Source organism: Sorex fumeus, unplaced genomic scaffold (assembly GCF_029834395.1).
Source record: "Sorex fumeus unplaced genomic scaffold, SorFum_2.1 ptg000043l, whole genome shotgun sequence".
Classification (NCBI taxonomy): domain Eukaryota; kingdom Metazoa; phylum Chordata; class Mammalia; order Eulipotyphla; family Soricidae; genus Sorex; species Sorex fumeus.
This window is the reverse complement of record NW_026606100.1, coordinates 32,275,814-32,297,391: the sequence shown is the minus strand read 5'-3', so window position 1 is coordinate 32,297,391 and position 21,578 is coordinate 32,275,814. Positions and strand designations below refer to the sequence as shown.

Here is a 21,578-nt window from a genome sequence, read left to right as displayed (position 1 = left end):
ATATGTATAGGAATCTAAATGTAAAAGTGCTTATATATAAATAAGGTCATGTTTACATTTGAAAGATACTCAGATGTTTTAATTCTTTCTGTCAGTTATTTACTTAAGCCTTTATGCTGTGAAGTATACATTGAATCATGATTAATATAGTGGAGGAAACAAGGACTAGAGTGATGCAATGAAGAGATCTTTTAGTAAACATCAGGTGTCATAATCATATGTAATAATAGCTTGATAGCACCTCTGAGCCATTTGAAATATTTCCTGAAAGATTTCAGATAGTCTCTGCTATGTCCTATGTTCTTTGTATAGTAGTAGTGCAACCTATAATAATACAAATATAACATCTCCAAGAGATTGCAATTTTGGGTTATTTTAAATCACTCTTTGGGCTGGATGTACCTAGTCGTAGAGCACTTGCCTTCCATTTGTGAATATGATGTGTCTGCGGCAGGCAAGTGACACTTGCCTGTCAAGTGCAAGGCTAGGAGTTCAAACCCAGCTATACTGAGGCATGCCCGACAGCTTTAATATTAGGGATCCTCTTGAGAAAGGGCCCAGAACATGATTTAGTGGCTTCGAGAGTACCCAGGGCCGGCTTAATTTCTGAGCTGAATTCTAGGTTTGGTGGCACATAATATAAAATCTGCTATTTTATATATTTTGTAGTGGCAGGGATTGAATCCAGGGGCCTCATACATGCAGGGCAAGTATTTTTGTTTGTTTGTTTGTGGTTTTGGGCCACACCCAGTGGTGCTCTGAAGTTATTTCTGGCTCTGCACTCAAGAGTTACTCCTGGTGGGCTAGGGGGACCTTATGGGGTGTGGGAATTGAACGCAGGTCAGCTGCATGCAAGGCTGACACCCTCCGTACTGTTCTCTCAGTCCAGCTCAGTAGTCTACTTCTGAGCTACATTTCCACCCCATCTTCTTATTTTCTTTTTTGGGATCTCCCCAGCAGTGTTCAGGGTCCAGGTGCGTCAATGCAGGGATCAAGAATATGGTGGTAGGGGCTGGAGCTATTGCTCCAAATACAGTGGGCAGGGCGTTTGCCTTGCACACAGCCAACCCAAGTTCCATCCTCAGCATCCCATATGGTCCCCCAAGCACTGCCAGGGATGATTCTTGAGCCCAGAGCTAGGAGTAACCCCTGAGCATCTCTGGGTGTCGCCCCCAAAAAAAAACCAAAAAGAGAAAAAAGAATATTGTGCTAATTGGGCCCTCTGGGGCCAGTGACTGCCACCTTTGAGGTGCTCTGGGACCTGTAGGGCTACAGAGGGTAGGTGCGCTAGGGGCCATAACATGCTGATTGTGGAAAGCGTGTGCCCCTGACCCCCAACTTTCCACCTCTTCCTGCTTTCCTGAGTAAGGTTCAGTGGCGATAAATGCATCGCATTGTTGCGCGGACGCCAGCACCTTCTGTCCTTCTGACTCGCTATCTGGGGTAATTGAGACTGTACCGATAAAACAGCGGCTCTCTGTTCTCCAGACTCCGCCTTTTCGATTTTGACTACTCTGCGTGCCTCTTCTCAGTGTACTGTGTGTGTGTGTGTGTGTGTGTGTGTGTGTGTGTGTGTGACTGCTCATCCATGTTGCAGCATAATGCAATTTGCAATTAAAAAAAATCAAATTCTTGAACTCCGGCAGGTACTTGTTCTGTTAATTAAAAATGAGAAAGCGTTTAGAAGAAATTGTATTTTACTTCAACCTGTTGGTATTTGGGCCACAGCCAGGAATGCTGCTTTCCACTTACTGTGTGTGTGGTGGGAGGAGGGCAGGGGGGTTGCTCCAGGGGACAGTTCAGTTCAGGGACCGTGGGGGGGGCGCGGTGGGCATGGGCTTCAGCCTGCAAAGCGTGTGCAAAAACTCTTGTATTGTCCCCCTACCCCAAGAAGAAATTTATTTAAATTTTCTAGTTAAATCAACTGCTATTTTTTTTCTCCACTTTAAACACCGTGGTTTACAGAGTTGTTCACAGTGATTTGTTGCAGGCTTTGACGATAAGTCCCACCACTATCTCCCAACACCCAGTCTCCCCACCACTGTCCCCTTCCTTCCACCATCGTCTCCGTTTTCTTAACCATCCCTCGAGCCTGCCCCTGTAGTAGGTTCAACAGTAATGTATTGTATATTGTAGAGTGTTCTTTCATGACTTTTTATTAGAGACTCTTTTTGGGAATTGGTAATATATTGGTTAAATTGGTAATATATTGGTTAAATTGGAATATATACTGATCATTCATCCACTATGCTGTATGTGCTTTCGAATTTCTTTCTAGAAGAATCTACTTATTTTTACTGAACTAAATAAACTCCAAATTCCAGCCCTTTTCTTGCTTAATATTAGTCTTCTTAATTTCAGTGTGGTCACCTGTCATTATTAAGAAACTGGCTTTTGGAATGTGAATGACAATTGTTCTTCACTTCCTTATTAAGGTTGATGCATCTTCCTGGCTGAGGAGGGTGATCCTGGCCAGCCCTTCATTTGAATATGCGCTGCTATATATTGGTTGATAGGTTGAACTACTCAGATGTTACAGTGGCTTGAAGGAGGCAGATTACCTCATTGTCTCCAGTAGCTCCTTGTTTCCCATTGAGAATCTGATAGTGATCAGTAGAGATCGGAATTTCTATCTACTGAATCCAAGAATGGAACAATTAGATTTTTCGTCTGCTCTTCACATTGATTGTGATCAGGATGCTGAACTCAGGTATTTGTTTTTTACTATGTTTTAAGTTTCAGTGATTTTTATTTTTTCTTTCAGTAAGAAGAACTTTTGTAGGAGAATTGACTATTGATAAATGAATGCAGTTTATGAACACTGCAATTGCTTTTATGTTGAATTGATATTTGCTACGTAGTTGGACTGGTGATTTTGTGGTTAGCTGATCTTTTGCCTTATTTTAAATTGACTTTAAATTTCATTGTCTGTTTAACTGAAATTATTTTTTAAAATAGAAATGTAGGCCTTCAGATTATGTCAGTTGTATTTTTTCTTTGAATTGTTTTTTCTTCAATCAAAAGAAGTTTATTTTATATGTTTAAGGAACAAAAAGAAACATAAGTATGTAAAAAATATAAATATGCATGTATAAAATTACATTTTGTAGTTCCTGTAACTTGGCGCATATGAAGAACTAAGAATGTTTTTTATTTCATATTTTAAGCCCGGCAAGCTACCGAGAGTATTGGATATGCCAGACACAGTAACAACAAAGTCTCCAATGGAGACGTTACTGGGCCCGCTCGAGCAAATCGACGATCAACGGGAGGGCCTTTACCTTTGGGGCTGGAGCGATAGCACAGCGGGTAGGGCATTCGCCTTACAAGCGGCCAACATGGCCGACCCGAGTTCGATTCCTCCGCCCCTCTCGGAGAGCCCGGCAAGCTACCGAGAGTATTCGATATGCCAGACACAGTAACAACAAAGTCTCCAATGGAGACGTTACTGGGCCCGCTCGAGCAAATCGACGATCAACGGGAGGGCCTTTACCTTTACCTTTATTTTAAGCTTCAGATTAAAAGTAGGTGGTATGCAGATACTCAAGTTGATACATTTTTCTGTCTTAACTGCTTACAGGTTTATCCTTTTAGCTGTTAATATACGCTGAATTCATCTGTCATTTTATTTTTTAATTGTAATTAAAATTTTTTTTCTTTCCATTTTTTTGAATATGCGCTGAATACCCAGCAGTGCTCAGGACCTACTCCTGGCTCTATACTCAGCAGTCTCTCCTGGCAGGCTCAGGGGACCATATGCAGTGCCAGGAGTCAAGCTTGGGTCAGCACGTGCAAGGCCAGTGATTTACCCACAGTACTATCGCTCCAGCTCTTGTCTGTCATTTTAGCATGGGCTCAAATGTTGAAATGGATAGGTGGTTAAAATTTCAGTAGCCGTTTAAAAATTCATGGAAAATTAGGTCTTCAGTAATGCTGAGGATCTGTGTTCTTAAATAATGTGCAGCTGTTCTCTCACCTGCCAGAATAGAATGAGGTAGAATATTAGAACTGTTAAGAGTTTTTGATGAGTGTGTCATTCTGGTGCGTTGCTTAGTGTCCAGTATAGCTGGTGCTTTATGGTCCATGTTTCACATACGTAAGGAATGACAGGTGAGGGTTCAGGTCTTGTAAGAATTTTTTAGCCTATTTATTTTGCCTAAAACTTTATCTGTGAAATACTATTTGCACTGAGAAAGAAGGAGTCATCTGTTTACACACAACTTGATACAGAAAAAATATGCTGAGTAATATATCTACTGAAAAGGTTATATGCGGTATGATTTTATTTTTGAGTCTTTTTTTAAATGACAGTGATGGAGGTGGGGAATAGAGTAGTGGGGCTGGAGAGATAGTATAGAGGTAGCTTGTTTGCCTTGCCTGTGGCTGCAGGGTTCGATCCCTGGCATCCCAAATGCTCTCCTGAGCACCACCGGGAGTAATTTCTTAGTGCAGAGCCAGGAGTAATCCCTGAGAAAAAAAGCAAGAGAGAGGAAGGGGGTAGGAGAGGAGAGTGGGGAGAAAGAGAGGGGGGAGAGAGAGAGAGAGAGAGAGAGAGAGAGAGAGAGAGAGAGAGAGAGAGAGAGAGTAGATATTTGAGGGTTTCAGGGACTAGGGTGGGAGGGAGATGTGTGCATCTATGAGACTAGAACTGGGGGTTGGTGAGTAGGGCATGAGTACAGCAGATAGGGCGTTTGCGTTGCATGCAGCCGGCTTCAATCCCTTGAACCACATAAGGTCCCCTGAGTGCTGCCAGGGTGATCCCTGAGCACAGACCCAGTAGAAAGCCCTGAGCAACACTGGGTGTGGCCCTAAAACAAACAGAAAGGACTCACACTAGGGGTTCCTGTGCTAGAAATTGTTTGTGATCTCAGCTCTGGTGGTGATTACACGAATCAACTCCACACACTTACAAGCCAAGTGCCTGTAAAACTGGTAACATCTGAATAAGGTTGGTAAACTGTATCAGTATCAATTTCTGTGCTGTGATTTGTGTGTGTGTTGGGGGGGGTGCAGTATTGGAGATCAACCCGAGACACATACGTGCAAGGCACTGCTGCTCCTTTGAGCCACATCCTTGGCCTACTTGTTGTGATATACTCGTGCAAGAAGTTTCCTTTGGGGGGAGCTAGGTGACAGATATTACAGGGGTGTCTCCATATTATTCTTTTCTCTCCCCTCACTTTCCCCCCCATGGCTGTTGCTCAGCCCCAGGGCCCCACAGATGTGAGGCGTGCACTTTACCTCTGAGTCACATCCGCAGCCATCTGTTATTTTTCATTTCTGCAATGATCGCTACAATTAATACAAGTTTAGTGTTATGGAATCTGCTTGGGCTGGAGAGATAGTACAGTGGGGTGAGGATCTTGCCTTGCATATGCCCAGCCTGGTTTGATCCCTTGTCTAGTCCTAAAATCTCTCTTAAAGGCACCAGCCAGAACTGCCATGTTGTGTTACTACTAATGGCAGATACAGATTCATATTTCTAGAAAACTCACGAGTTGTTTTTTGAAGGAACTAATTATCTGACAGTACAATATCTTTTGCACAGGAAGCTCAATAGATGCGTTTAAATTCTGTTCAAGTGAGCTTTTCCCCCTTTCTCTATGTGAGTAGTACATTTTTAGAGTGGAAATCATATATATATATATTTTTTTTTGCTTTTTGGATCACACCCAGCAATGCTCAGTGGTTACTCCTGACTTTCACTCAGGAATTACTCCTGGCGGTGCTTGGGGGACCATATGGGATGCTGGAGATTAAACCTGGGTCGGCTGTGTGCAAGGCAAACGATCTACGCGGTGTGTTATCGCTCTGGCCCCAAGGTAATCACATTTCTAACACTCTGAGCTATGATGCCAAAGTTGAAAACCCAGAAAAGTGGTATGAAATTGGCACTTGTAAGAATCAGATCATTTTTCCAGAATCATTTTAGGGTCTTATATTTATTGGCTTGAAGATAACGAAAATCTTTGGTTTGAAGACAATAATGAAAATTTTTGATATCCATGTACAGTATGAGAATTTTAAAGAAGTTTCCTTTGGTACTGATCCCTGAGCACAGAACCAGGAGTAAACCCCAAGCATTAGTAGGTGTGACCTGGAAACAAAAGGAAATGAAAAAAGAAAAAGGCAAAAGTGTGTTTCCTCTAGGGGCTGGAGAAGATACAGTGATTGAGGGGTGTAGGTGCTTACCTGTGTGCGGCTGACCCTGGTTTGATCCCCGGCACCACACGGGCTCCCAGGCACCACCAGGAGTGGCCTCCAAAGCAAATTAATTGAAAAAAGTGTTCCTTGGGACCTGGGGATGTGGCTCAGTGAGTTTAATCCCTGGCATTATCCGCACACTTTGAGTGAATCCCAGTGGCACTGCTGTTTGGGCGCCTTCTTCCTCTCTTGGTCCTTTTTATTTAGATCCCTCTGAATGGCCACCGCTGTTGTCTCCTGCGCCCAGCTGTGGCTGCCGGAAGGCGTGGTGCTGAGCCTGCTGCAAGCACTCGGCCCCGGGGCTTTGGTTGTGTCCTCTCCCGAGCCCCGAGCGCCCGCACGCACCTGGCAGTGCTGGGGGCCCACGCAAGAGGCGCTGTGCTGGCCGGGAGGGAGCCTTCAGCCCCAGAGCCCCGGAAGCCAGCTGGAAACTCCGTTGCCCCACTGCCTCGTCTCTTTCCATTACGTACCAGACGGCTTTCCTAAATTCTGGTGGGACTTTGCAATTATTTAATGCCGTTTACTGATACTTGGCTTTTAAAATATTTCAGTGACCAGTAGTAGCCTATCATTTTAGTAAGATTCTTGAGGAGTACATATTTTTCGAATTCTAGTTTTAGTGCAAATAGTACTTCTCTAAGGTATGTGTTTTATTTTTGATCTGAATCACAGGATCTGCCATCTCAGAAAGACAAAATCTTCGATTTTATTTTAGCACACTTGTTTCCCCCCGCCTCTCCCTGTTGCATAATCCCTATGCATTGAATTGGTCAGGAGGCAGGAATGTTGCAGATGTTTTTTTCTTTGAAAGCTCAACTTCCGCTAAGATTGGAAATTAACCTTTAGAATGTTGTGGATTTATCTCCCATGTGCCAAAAACTTGTACATTTCTTCTCATTTGAGCTTACATTTTTTTTAGGCAGTAGAGCCTGCAAATTATTTGTGAGCAGATGTTTTCCTTAAAAGTACTTAATGATCAGAAGAAAAAAAGACCTCTGTGGAAATACTTTGTTCCTCCTGTAATGTGATCAGCACATAAATACTCCCTTCATTTGTAGTTCATGTTGTTCATTTTCTAAGAGAGGAATAGCCGAAATGATAATTAAAACATAATAATATTTACCTTGTTGATTTTTCCCCCCTCAGTGTAAACTAAAATTGATATGGACTGACTAGGGCAGCTTGATTCTGTGAAACTCACATTGTTTTCGTTTAGTTGGTGGGCCTCATTAGGGGGTAAATTTGCTTTTTCTGTGTATTTGCCAGTAACCATTCCTGTCTCTTACGGGAATTTGCCATTTGGATTGTCTCCTTCCTAAACTGGCGAGTCTGAAGCCGTTCAGACCAGTCGTGGTTTCTCCTGCTGTCCGTTTTCCCCTATTCTTCTCCAGCGTGAAGTCTTGAAAGCGGAGGCTATTGGTCCCTGAGATACTGCCTGGTTAGGGTTCGGCATCGTGCCCAAGTCACTGGGCCTCTCAGGGCCCGAGCTCTCTGCGCTTGAACAAATGAGCCACAGTTCTCAGGAGATCAGTGAAGCTTGTTTGTTGATCCTGTGTTCTCATCCAGAGGAAGTAGGTCTTGAGAATGTCTAAGGAAGGGTAAGTGAGTCTGTTACTCTTTCTCCTTCATGTTTCTCGGCGAAGAGGTGACCTGCAAGGTTGGGAGGGAGGAGAGAGACCTGGAGGCCAAGTTTGTGAGCGTTTCCCTTGCTGAGTTCCTCCGGCTGTTTTTGCAGGAGAGCACCGAGGGTGGGTAATCCTCAGGAGAACTTAGTGAGGATGGGCTCACAGCTTACCCTGTGGTAAATTTACACTGTTTCCAATTTTCCTACCAAAAAACCAGAGTATTACCAAATTATTTACATAGAAGTAAGTGAAGTTTGAAAGTTTTTTTTTTTTTTTAAATAAATAGGGCTTTTAGAAAATAGTGTGAACGATTTCAGTTTTTAAAGAAGCCTGTGGTTTTATTTCTTTCAGGGCTGCTGCTTGGGCAAAAAAATAATTTCAAGTAAAATTCCCCATTCCTCTTTGCAGTGCACAAGTATTCTGTGTTGTTTTTATTGTTTTGTATTATTCTTAAGCTTCAGAGTCTAAAGTGTTACTGATTTTTTTTTTCTTCACGGCCAGTGTAATAGGTGATGTTGTAAGCTAATATCTCTGTGCTGTTTATTTTCTTATTTCTAGCCGTTAAGCATAACTAAACTTGGTTGTTTTGGAGAGACATTCTGTTTGATTAAATAAGACAATTTTTTTGCTCTCAAAAAAATTTCAAAAGCACAGTAAAAAGTTTATTTTAGTGCTGTTGGGGGAGTGAACTCAGGCCCCATACTTGCAAATATGTACATCTATGACAGAGGTACATCTCTGGCCCAGTACAGAAGAATTTGGGGTTTGAATTTCTGAAAGCATATAATTGTTTCTCTAGTTCTTTGTTCTTTTAGGAATTTTGATGTAGTTTCAGATCCCTGTTAATAATTTCACTTTAATTGAATATTTGACGAAATAAAATTGGCCTCTTTACTGCTATATTAAAACTTAATTATACTAAAGAGAACAAGTGTATATATAAATAATTTTATATTGTTTTAGGTTTCTCATGACATCACTAGAATTTTGAAGTATGAAATGTGTGCCTCTTTTGGCATATTTTCCTAGTCTGTTTCTTTTCTTTCTTTTCTTTCGCTTTTTTGGGTCACATCTGGCGATGCGCAGGGGTTACTCCTGACTCTGCACTCAGGAATTACTCCTGGCGGTACTCAGGGTACCATTTGGGATGCTGGGAATCGAACCCGGGTCGGCCGCATGCAAGGCAAACGTCCTATCCACTGTGCTATCTCTCCAGCCCCTGTTTCTTTTCTTAATGGTACCATTCTAAAAGCAGTTTTATTTTCTCTTTTGACTTTTAAATTAAACCCAGTTTTGTATTTTTGTTCTTGTTTGAGTCTACATTTATTTTATCTAAGAAGTCATTATACCTAATTCAAGGCCACAGAGCTTTTGCCGAGATTTAAATATTTTTTAAAAAACATAGTCATAGGCTTTAATAAGATTTCCTTTTTGTTTGTTTGTTTTATGTGTTTGATTTTTTGAGCCGCACCTGTGGGTGTTTAGGGAACCACGTGTGGTACTGGGGATTTGAACCAGGGTCACAGCCACTGAAGCCACGTGCTAGCCAAGCACCTTCCCTCCTCTACTATCTCTTGGGCCTGTTTTGTTCTGTTTTTGTTTTTTTAAAATGATTACTTCTTTTGTTTGTTTTTCAGCAACACCCACTTTCATTTGTTTTTCCGGCAGCACCTGCGATGCTCAGAGGTTACTCCTGGCTCAGTGCTCAGGGAATCATATGGGATGCCAGGGATTGAACCCTTGCCAGCCCTTTGCAAGTGCTTTAAATACCACCTGTCTTCACCTCCTCCACCCCGGCCCCAATAACTATCACTGCAGCCCCGATCACTTATTTTTATTGAGGTTTACAAAGTAGTATGCTTTTTTTTTTTTGTTTTGCCTTTGGGGTACACCTGGCAGTGCTCACCGGACTCTGCTTAAAGATCTCCCAGGCAGTACCCTGTGGACTTCATGTGATGCTGGGGTTTTAACCCGAGTCTGCTTTGTGCAAGACTGTTGTTCTGCTATCTTGCTGGTCGTTGGTATTATACATTTAAAAAAAAATTATTTAAACACTGTGGTTTACAAAGTTGTTCCTAATACAGTTGTTTCAGGCATTCAGTGTTCCAACACCAATCTCATCACCAATGTGACCTTCCCTCCACTGTTGTCCCCAGTTTCCCACCTAAACCCCCAAACCTGCCCCCTTAGCAATACAAAATGAATTTATTTAATGTTGCTTGTTGCAATAAAATGGCTAATGGAATTATCAAATCATATTTAAGTGAAAGAAAATCTGTGAGGATTGTTGTATTTTGACTAAGGGGGTGTTAAAAGTCATTGAGGGATTACTGAGTTTTTTGTTGCTAGTTGAGCCTCCCGTGCTGTTGTTTTGTTTATTGAGTTTGGTTGGCTTCTTTGCCAACTCTAAGTACTTCCAGTATTTTAACTAAGCATTTCCCGTATTAACTAAGTATTTAACTGATTATTTGTTTAAGTATTTCCAGTATTAGACATTTTTAACTTTTACATTTTGGTCTGGGATCAGCATTATCTACAGTAGCCAGGCTTTGGGTTGTAGCTCAGAGGTAGAGCACGTGTCCTGTATGTGTGAGTCCCTGGGAATATCTGCATGTACACATTAGCTGAATGGGTTAGCAAGATATGGTTTACCCATACCAAAGAATACCACTTACAAGTAAACTCCGTTGGAGAGATATTACAAAGGATGAGACTATTGCAAGGCAGCTGAGTGGACCATTGCATTCAGCTGACCCCATTGGATCCCTGGCGCTGCATATGGCTCCTGAGCACAGAGCCCAGAGCGCCCCCTCCCACCCCTTAAAAGGGAACTAATGAACTGTATGTTACCATATGAATGAATCTTAGAAGAACTGTGTTAATAGGCCAGACTCCAGCTTGATTCTGCTTTTATGAAAACTGCAATGATAGAATAGCCCAGTGGTGGCTTGGGGGCAGGGGTTAGGGAGGCTATTCTAAAAGGACATAAAAAATATTTTTGGTTGAAGGATATATCCTAGATTGTGGTCATTGTTACATGTTTAGTGAATACTATTGACTAAAACTTAACAAACTTTACCCTTAAAAATGGATGAATTTTTTTTTCTTCTTTTTAGGGTATACCTGGCAATGCTCAGGGGTTACTCCTGGTTCTGCACTCAGGAATTACTCCTGGCAGTGCTTGGGGGACCATATGGGATGCCGGGGATTGAACCCGGGTCGGCCGCTTACAAGGCAAACGCCCTATCTGCAGTACTATCACTCCAGCCCCAAAAAATGGATGATTTTTAAAACCTCAAGTTGTTGGGGGAGTGAGGCCTGAGAAAATGATTTTTTTTTTTAGAATGCTGTTAACTAGTTATTGTTTATAACCAAAGGAGTATATTTGGTGGGAGATTAGGTGCCCTAAGACCTAGCTTCTTAAAACTTTAAAAAACTTCTTAAACTTTAAAAAATTGTTTTAAAAAATGATTTATTATCAGAAAAGGGATGATTCATATACCTGTTTTATTTATCTATATACCTAGAGTTACATGAAAATTTCTTAGATGAAACATAGCAGGGGAATATGCCCAAAGGCAGCAGAATTCAAGAACTGCAGTAGGAAGCTCGGGCGCACAGGGACCGATGCAGGGAAGTGTGTTCCTCTTTGTGCTATCCTGCCTGACCACTAGCAGTGTTATAAGCCAGGGTGCCTAAAATAAAACTAAAAAAAAAAAAAATCTCCGGAAAGGGGTCATGAATAGAAAAAGGTTGTTTAAGTTGGGAGGAGGTGGGGGGGGGGGGAAATGCATTCTTGAGGTAAGAATCAAACTAGTCTTTATAGAGTTAGATGATTATTACTATTGCTATTACTATTATTATTATTATTACTTTATTAGAGCTTCTGTCTCATAAGAGGCCCAAATGAGTTGCTTTTATTTCAAATACTACATTTTGGCCATTATTTATAACATTTGCTGTTATTAATTTGACTTAAAAATAGCATGGGTAATTGTCTTTCTTTCTCAGATTGTATCCCACAGAGTTTAGCCTTTATATTTTGCTGCATTCTAAAATAACCTCTACAGTCTGTACAGTGATCTTTGCTTTAAACAACTGTGCGTGTGGGCTGGGGAGTGGGACAGGCCATTGAGCTCAGCAGGCTCCTTGCATGCGGGAGGCGCCTATTTGAACCCCTGAACACCACTCAGGTGCTGAGTGCATGCTTTGCATGTGGGAATTGGTTCAGACCTTGGCATCACATGATTCCCTGAAGCACAGAGCTGAAAATGGGCCAGTTGTGCCCAAAACCCCTCCCTACCTCAAAAAAAAATGAGAGAAAATGTTATTGGGAAAACTTTTGTTTAAAGTACATTTCAGAACAATACATTTATTTTTACTGTTTTTGGTTTTGTTCCACACCCAGCAGTGCTCTGGGTTTATTCCTGGCTCTACTCTCAGGAATCACTCCTGGCAGTGCTCAGGGGACCATATAGGGTGCCAGGGATCCAACCTGGGTCAGCAGCTGCAAGGCAAGTGCCCAACCCACTGTCCTATCACTCTAGCCCCTATTTTTATTTATTTGTTTATTTTTAATTTTTTTGCTTTTTGGGTCATACCCGGCAATCCACAGGGGTTACTTCTGGCTTTGCACTCAGGAATTACTCCTGGTGGTGCTCAGAGTACCATATGGGATGCTGGGAATCGAACTCGGCTTGGCTGCATGCAGGGCAAAACACCCTACCTGCTGTACTATCGCTCCAGCCCCACCAGCCCCACCAGCCCCTATTTTTAGAAGTATAAACTCAGACTACAGCCTTACACGATCGTCTGTTCAAATTCTCAAGGAGATGCTTTTCCTTCCTGGAACGGAATCATACAGACCTTCTATATTAGAGACTTAGAGCCCTTTGATAGCCTAAATTTTTGAGGCTCTGACTTTTCTTGGGATCCCCTAACTTATTAGTCATTTAGAATGTGGGGAGGTTTTACAATTAAACATTTTATCTACTTTTTGTTTTGTTTTGGTTTTTGGCCACACTCGATGATGCGCAGGGCTTGCTCCTGTCTTTCAGGGATAACTTCTGGCAGTGCTCAGGGAACCATATTGGATGCCAGGGATTGAACCCAGCTTGGCTGTGTTCAAGCAAATGTCCACCCTGCTGTACTACCTCTCTGACCCATAGTCTTAGTCCCCCACCCCCCATGGTCTGGTTTATTTTATCATTAAATTTCATTTTGTCCTGTGCACAGCTTCATACTTGTTTTCTCTGAAAATTTTAGATGTTGAATATTTGAGTGAGAATAATACTATAATTCATGGTTTGGTTTATTTTAGAAATCATCGAATGTTTCCTTGAGCACCCCCTTGCATGTGCTTAGGCTTTGAGTTTGATACCCAAGCATCGCTTGCACCCGATTCTTCTGTGGCTCCAAGCAGTATTGGGTGTGTCCCAGGTGCACCCCCGCACCTCTGACCCCCAGGACCGAGCTGTCTCTAACCTTCACAGTTGGGCGGGTATCACGGGGGTGGGTCCTGGCTCCCTGAGCTCAGAGAGGCCTTTCCTGGCATGCCAGTTTTTGTAGAGAAAGATTGGGTACCATTCAGTTCACCTTTTAAAGGGTAATTTTATTGTTTTTAGAATTGGCACTAATTATGAGTGGTTACATTTCCTTCAGATATCCTGTGCTCAGGCTGGAGCTATAATCACAGCAGGTAGGGCGTTTGCCTTGTACGTGGCTGACTCGGGTTTGATCCTCAGCATCCCATGTGGTACTGTGAGCACCACCAGGAGTAATTTCTGAGTGCAGAGCCAGGAATAATCTCAGAACATCATCAGGTTTGACACAAAAAGTGACCACTCCCCCCCCAAAAATCCTGTATTCGTTCTAGCAGAATCCCCCCCACCTCTGCAGTGTATGACAACTGCTAACTAAAAGATTTAGTTTGAGTTTCTTAGTTGTGTTAAATATTGTGTCTGTTTTTACAAGGCTGGGAGTGTTGGGAAAACAACAGATCCTGGCCTCAGAAATGGTTACTGAATTCTGTGGCATAACCAGCAGCTTCTGAAGAGGTTGTTTGGGATTGCTACTGGGTCTTGGAAAATAAGATAGAAAAGCTGAGGAGGCCATTTCAGGTATTGGAAACAGCATAAACAAAGCTGCGATCTACTGGGAAGAAATAGTTCATTTTGATTTTTTAAAAGGTCATATTTTGGGTTTTTTTTTTGCCACACCCTGTGTTACGTGAGATGGAGCAGTAAACTGATTTGGGAAAGATAGTAAAGACCCTAAGCTCCCAGTAAGTAAGTAAGTAAGTAAAGGCCCTCCCGTTGATCGTCGATTTGCTCGAGCGGGCCCAGTAACGTCTCCATTGGAGACTTTGTTGTTACTGTGTCTGGCATATCGAATACTCTCGGTAGCTTGCCGGGCTCTCCGAGAGGGGCGGAGGAATCGAACTCGGGTCGGCCATGTTGGCTGCGTGCAAGGCAGACGCCCTACCCGCTGTGCTATCGCTCCCAGAAGATAAAAAAAAATTGCGATTTATGAGTTGGGCAGGGAGAAATTTTTTAAATTTAATAAATAGAGTGATTTGATTGGGGATGAGTTTTAGGATAGTGCTTTTCAAATTATAATGGAGGTCTTAAGAAACTCATCGGTTTCAAAATAGTGAAATACCATTTTTTAAAATTAGAGCTAGATAGTGCAGCAGGTAAGGTGTTTGCCTTGCACGCGCCCAACCCAGGTTCTGTCCCCAGCACCCCAGCACCCTGAGCCGACGAGGAGTGATTCCTAAGTGCAGAGAAAGGAGCCCTGAACACTGCTGGGTGTGGCCCCCAAAACAACAACAACAAAAAAAAACAAAATTATATTTATAATATTGTAACATGCTGCCATTTGTACTATATTTATAATGATATAAATGGATATTTTATTAGGTAGCATTTTACTACACTTATAAGACATAATAAAGATAAAAAGTAAAGTAAAGTAAAGGCCCTCCCGTTGATCGTCGATTTGCTCGAGCGGGCCCAGTAACGTCTCCATTGGAGACTTTGTTGTTACTGTGTCTGGCATATCGAATACTCTCGGTAGCTTGCCGGGCTCTCCGAGAGGGGCGGAGGAATCGAACTCGGGTCGGCCATGTTGGCCGCTTGTAAGGCGAACGCCCTACCCGCTGTAAAGATAAATTGCTGGGAAAAAGAAGAGACACGATGAAGTCTTTCCTTTCTTTTTTTGGTCACACCCAGCAGTGCTCAGGGCTTACTCCTGGCTCTGCACTCATGGATGACTTCTGGCAGAGCTCAGGGAACCTTATGGGGTGCCAGGGATCTGCCTTGGGTTGACTGCATGCAAGGTAAGTGCCCTACCCATTGTACTGTCGCCTGTTGCTCTGGCTCTTTTTCATTATTGTTGACCAAAAAAAAAAAAATCCCTCTCTGTCAAACACCTTTAGAAGTCTAAATACTTAAAATTTTTGGATATATCATGTCCTGGATTGGAAATAACTGGTCAGACTGACATTGGTCTATGGGCCGCATTTGATTACATTGCTTCAAAACGATGAATTTGGCATTAGTTTGCAGGAGGAACAAATGGGAGGTGATTACTGAAGAGATAATGAGTGTAGAGAGTATCTGGATAAAGGTTAGCACGGAAATTGAATGTAACATCTAAATTCCAGAGACATTTGGAAATTTAAATGAAGGCACAGATGTGAGATGATGTGGATTCGAGGGAGAGGAAAGAATTTACAAAAAAAAGGTTATTAACTAGATTTTAGGTTTGAGTGGGAAAATGAAAGCGCAGAAACAGCATTGGTCTTGGGGGGAAAGAAACATTTTTTAGAATAAAAATCCACAGCCTTTTCCTCTTAAGTAACAACAGTAAAACAGGGACACAGAGACACATCATTTGTATTATAATCTCAATTTTCACTCGTTCTTAAAGCACTGGTAACTTTTCTTTGATTGCGACAGACTTTTGAGTGTATAATTACAGAAACCCTAACACTGACCAAAGCATTCCCAAGAAGATCTCCTGCATGTATTCTCAGGCTCATTTGTTGTTGCAGTAACTGTTGCTGGGCGCTGTGCCAGGAAATTGTGACTCTGAGGCAGGGGGAGGAGTTAGGGATAAAGTTCACCATTGCCAGAGAAATTCTATTCCAAATGGATTTGCCGGAGCAACAGTGATATCCAGTGACAAGTTAAATTAGACACAGAGGTGTTCTCTCCAGCACTGTCGGGAAGACCCGTGCTGTCGGCAGGCCCGGTGCAGACCCAGTCTTTTTGAAGTTAGGCTAAAAGGCACACACCAGAAAAGTAGTTTTGATACCAGGGACTCGAAGACTTTTGTTATGTGACTTCAAGAACTAGTTGGCTCAGATAGTTTCACACTTTGCAAAAAACGGCAACCAGTGACAGATGAGGTAATGCTGCTTTGAATTTAGAGTTAAGTCAAAACCATTAGGAGCATGGTAACTGTTTAGTAAATTGCATGTTCATGTTCCTTGTGTGTAAGAATATTAGATCCCTTTTCTGAAAGCACATAGATGAATAGACTTATTTCTTATGACTCTTATCTATATTTATTTGGATGGAACTTCTTCAGATTTCATGCCTTACCGCAGTGGGATATTCTAGCTAAAAACTGCTGTGCTGTCTGTGGGCCGCCTGGCAGGGAGTGATCCCGTGCGCCTCTGGAAGATCGTTGCTCTTATTTGGTTTCAAATCTGGACCTTGGAAAGGATTTGGTATGTAGGAATTTCTGACTGATAATTGTGTCTTAAAGTTGTATGTCTGGTTCAGTCATGTTTCTAGAGTGACTAACAAGCTTTAAAAAATAATTTCATAAATATATTTGAGATACGTATCGCTTAGAAGACGAAGGCAGAGTATGTTCCATTCGTTAATAGTTTAGAAAAGTGACTCAAGTAAATTGTCATGGTCAAAGACAGTTGCAGGTCCTGGGACCAGTAGAAATGTTTAGGTGCTGTAGGTCAATCTAATCTTTCTGTTTGCCAAGTGTTGTGTGCCGTTGGTCAAGGTTTTAATTGATTTGGGACCTAATGCTCTCTTGTGTGTAGCAGTAAAGAGCAGCCGTGAGTGCGAGGCCAGAGACCAGTTTCTCTTGAGAGCCCTCCATCCTCGAGCTGGTATTTCTGGCTCTCGACTGCCTCTCTTTTGAAGTCAGTGCATACTTACAGTGTTTGGATGTTTGTTATTCTTGTAAATCTCTGTGTATATATTATCGCAGCGCACTATAATAGAGGCTTTCTGTTTACCAGTTGAGCTTTGTTTAGACATTTTAGATTTAGTTTGCATACAAACTAAATACATTCTCTATTACCCTCTCCTGCCGTGTTTTTTAACATAAAGAGATCAACATATGAGGTCTTTTGCTTTATACTAGATTATTATTTAGAGAGGACAAGAATATTGTTTGTTGGTTTGTCTTGGTTTGGTTTTTTGGTTTTAGCGCCACACAAGGCAGTGCTCAGGTCTTACTCCTGGCTCTGCACTCAGGGGTCACTCCTGGCAGTGCTTGGGGGACCATGTGGAGTGCCGGGAATCGAGTGGAGTCGGCTGTGTGCAAGACATGTCCCCTCCTCCTCTACTATTGCTTTGGCTCTGAGAGTATTTCTCTTTTGCATTTGGGAATTGTTTCTCTGAGTGAGAGTGCTTATTTTGAATGACATAAATTAGTTATTTTCAAACTTGTTTTGGAAAGAAAAAGGATATTTGGTGAAAGCCTTCCACAGGAACACATCTCTGCCTGGAAGCTTTTCCTAGCTCTGGTGCTCGCTGAAGAGCAGCTGCTGGAGTGTGTCACACAGGAGGTGGCTTTGTAGGAGGCATTCTGTGTGCTTTGAGTGGATGGTCTCAGAGCTAGCTCAAAGGGAAGACTGGCATTGGGTAGGTATGTAAGTAGTCATCACTATCATAGGCCAGGAGATTGTGACGTTTTCTTTGGGTATCATTTTCAGAGTTTGTATACCTAAAAAGCTTGTGATCTTTATAGCCATAAAAAACAGTATTGGGGTGGGGAGGCATTTGTAGGGGTTAGGGCGTATGTCTTGAATGCTCCCTTCCCAGGTGTTATCATTCTTGATCATCTCCGGGCGTGGCCCTGGTGGTTCCCAGCACTTCAGGGCCTGGGGCGTGTGGCATCCTCCCGCTCCAGCATGGAACTGTCCATGGACTGGCAGAGTGGCCTGAAGGCTGCCGGGTACTGCTGCGGGTGTTGGGGCAACAAGAAAGCATAAAGAGTTACCCGCCGCGTTTCAGTCTCTTTCCTGGTCAAGAAAGATTCTGGTAAATTCTTGCTATGCCTGTTTGCTAGTTTTTAATCTTTCTTTAGCACTGATGGGTGGGATTAGTGAGTACCTTTTCTACTTCAGGCCCGAGAACAATTCACATGGTTTTGTCTGAAACAAAGCTTTTTTTTAAAAAAAAATTATGTGGTCTCAAATAGGTCTCCTACGGATTTTATCACAAGGAAGAAAAATACTCCCGTTGATACCAGCCTGAATTCCCAGCAAATATTTTAGGCATGTCAGCTGTTTGATGTCAGTATCTGATTATGGATTTGCTCCAGTTGGCCCCCGCCTGAATTGAGAATGTATTTGAAAAGCCCAAGCCTCAGTGGTGGTATTTCCTTTCTGGAGTTAGAACCATGTATACCCTTGTGGGGCCTGTAAAAGGGGGGGTATTGGCTGAGTGGCAGAGTTGCCAACAATTTAGTCGCTGTCACGTGCTGTGTGTGATCTCTAGTGCCACAACAAAAGTTTGTGATTTTTTTTTGCACATTGAAACCAGTTCTGCTTAACTTCACAGCCTCCACAATCACCTTTGTGACTTCCAGTCATTGCAACAGTAGTAACCAATGGCAGTATCGACAAAGGGAGGGATAGGGTTTATGGAACTAGGAAAGGGTGCCAATACAGTAGATAAGTTCGGTCAGTATAGACGTGGATTTCGATGAAATGGTAGAATCATGATGATGGTGTATTTGAGATCGTGGAGTGTTTAAGAAAGCTTTTGGTGCTATGTCATTCCTCCTCCAATTCTTCTTTTTTTCAAAAATTTAATTTATTTATTTGTTTGTTTGGGGGCCATTCCTGGCAGTGCTCAGGGGCTAATCCTGGCTCTGTACTCAGGAATCACTCCTGGCGGTGCTCGGGGAACCAGACCATATGGCTTCCTGGGGACTGACCCTAGTGGGCTGCGTGCAAAGTAAGCACCTTACCTACTGTACGATCTTCTCCATCCCCATCTCCTCTAATTCTTTTTTTTTTTCTTTTTGGGTCACACCCGGCGATGCTCAGGGGTTACTCCTGGCTCATGCACTCAGGAATTGCTCCTGGCGGTGCTGGAGGGACGATACGGGATGCTGGGAATCGAACCTGTGTCAGCCATGTTGGCTGCGTGCAAGGCAAACGCCTTACTCGCTGTGCTATCACTCCAGCCCTCCTCTAATTCTTGACTCCTCAGTTACCCACCATTTTCTCCTCATATCGATTACTAATCAAAGACAAAATATTTTTCCAGACGACTTTTCTTAGGGAAAAAAATAAACTATTTAACTCTGTCTGTAGAATACTATAGAAACTGACAATTTCAGTTTCAACGGGTCAGCATTCTGAATTAACGAACGTATAAATATTTTCCTCAAACTACTTTGAGCAGATTAGGAAAATTTGCTTGCCTTGAGGATAATACATGCATCCTTAGATGAAAGGTTATCTGTAATTAATTTTTTTTCTTTTTGGGTCACACCCGGCAATGCACAGGGATTACTCCTGGCTCATACACTATAGTGGGATTCTGGGAATCGAACCTGGTTGGCTGCGTGCAAGGCAAACGCCCTACCCACTGTCCCACTGTGCTCTTGCTCCAGCCCCTGTAATTAATTTTTTGTGGGGGTTTTTGTGCCGTGCTTGATAGAGTTGGCACCTACTCTATGCTCTGTATTTTGGGGTTACTCACAGTGATGTTTGTGTGGTGCTGGGTATATACTGAGCCCTGGGGTTCTGCATGCAAAGCATTCATTCACTAAAGCCCTTTGGACAATCTCCCTGGCCTGTATTCAGATGGAAAGCTAATTTAGGAATTGAAGAGCTAAAAAAAAAAATTGCTTCCCAAGTTTTCAACTATTTTTTCAGATTAAATATGAACTACTTATCCCTGAATGTACTTATTTATAAATTACTTATGCCGCTATAACTTCATAGAAGGAAACAGATGCAAATTAGAGCTGTTTGAATGATGGATTAAGTACCAGTAGGTTTATTTTCTCTTGAATCACTACAGGCGGGATCATCTACAGCTCCCTGGTCCAGTCACTCCCCTTTGGAGACTGTTGACCTCGGTCCGTGTTTCTCAGCCTTTTTCTGGCCACAGCCCCTTTCTGACCTTGTTCTCTTCCCGTGGAGCCCCTGGTCTACCAGTTGGCCCCTGCGCGTTTAGGTAATTTTTCACCTTTGTTCCTCTGGAAAATTCCGGTGTCAAATGGAGCCATGTGGGGCCTGGTTAAGAAATGCTGATCTAGATCAGGGCATCATAAACTTTGTCCATGCACCACTCCTTTGGCGGAGGGTGGGGGGATGGGGGGTGTTGGGTCACACCTGACAGTGCTCATGGGTTACTCCTGGCTCTGTGCTCAGAGATTGGACCCGGCTCAGCCGTGTGCAAGGCAAGTGCCCTACCAGCCTGCTGTGCTACTGCTCTGGCCCTTCCCCACTCCTTTTTGCCTGAGAAAGTTTATGTGACTCTGGTTATCTCTATATAAATCAAATATTCAGTGATGATGAATCATAAAGAACCTTATTTAAATTTTTTTTAACAAATTAAAAAAGTTAATTGTCACAATCAAGTTTTAAGTAGGTTCACAGCCTGCAGTGTAAGAAGTTAGAACCTAGATCATCAATGGGGAACCTAGTTCATGCTCTTTCCTCCCTCAGTGTGCAGGGGTGACTCCTGGCATTCTTGGGCGCTCACATGTCGTGTTGGGGATCAGGATCCTTGTTGGCGGGATGCAGGGCAAGCACCTTCACCCTGTATTCTCTTTGTGGCCCAGCCATCTTTCTATTTAATAAGTTTCCTACTCGATTTCTCACAGTGACTTGTGAAATGAAGGCAAAGAAAGCGTTAGTAATTAAGAGGATGTAACACTGTAGCACTGTCCTCCAGTTGTTCATCAATTTGCTCAAGTGGGCACCAGTAACATCTCTATTGTGAGACTTGTTACTGTTTTTAGCATATGGAATACTCCACAGGAGAGCTTGCCAGGCTCTGCTGTGCGGGCTGAATACTGTAGGTAGCTTGCTGAGATCTCCAAGAGGGGCGGAGGAATCGAACCCGGGTTGGCCACGTGCAAGGCAAACGCCCTACCTATCTTATAGTTCTGGGCACTAAGCTGGAGACCATACGGAAATGGCAACCTTATTTTCAGTGATGATTAAAATTGCTCCAAGACACACTTGTGCTGATACCAATGTAAATATCATTTTTTCCCCTTTGTCTTTGATGGTGTTTCTGAAATTTGAATCTGGTTGTTTTGTTTCCTCAATATCTGATCACTTATTTTTGCCTCTAATGTCGTCAAACTCTGCAGTGTGGCATATAGAGCCTTTTAATTTTATAGCTTCATTGCCACCCCGATCTCCTAAATCCAGGAACCTTCCTTTGGTAAAAACAATCAGAAAAACAGAACCAAGGAAACGTCTTGTTTCGACCACAGCACGCGTTCTGCAGTCAGTGCAGA

The 21,578-nt window shown here is 42.7% G+C and overlaps 1 protein-coding gene across 2 annotated transcripts in view; it reads left to right on the top strand.

Annotated features, from left to right (window-relative positions):
• NT5C2 (5'-nucleotidase, cytosolic II) overlaps positions 1-21,578 on the top strand; it is a 139,921-nt gene that overhangs the window by 74,493 nt on the left and 43,850 nt on the right. The gene's annotated exons all lie outside the window — the stretch shown is intronic.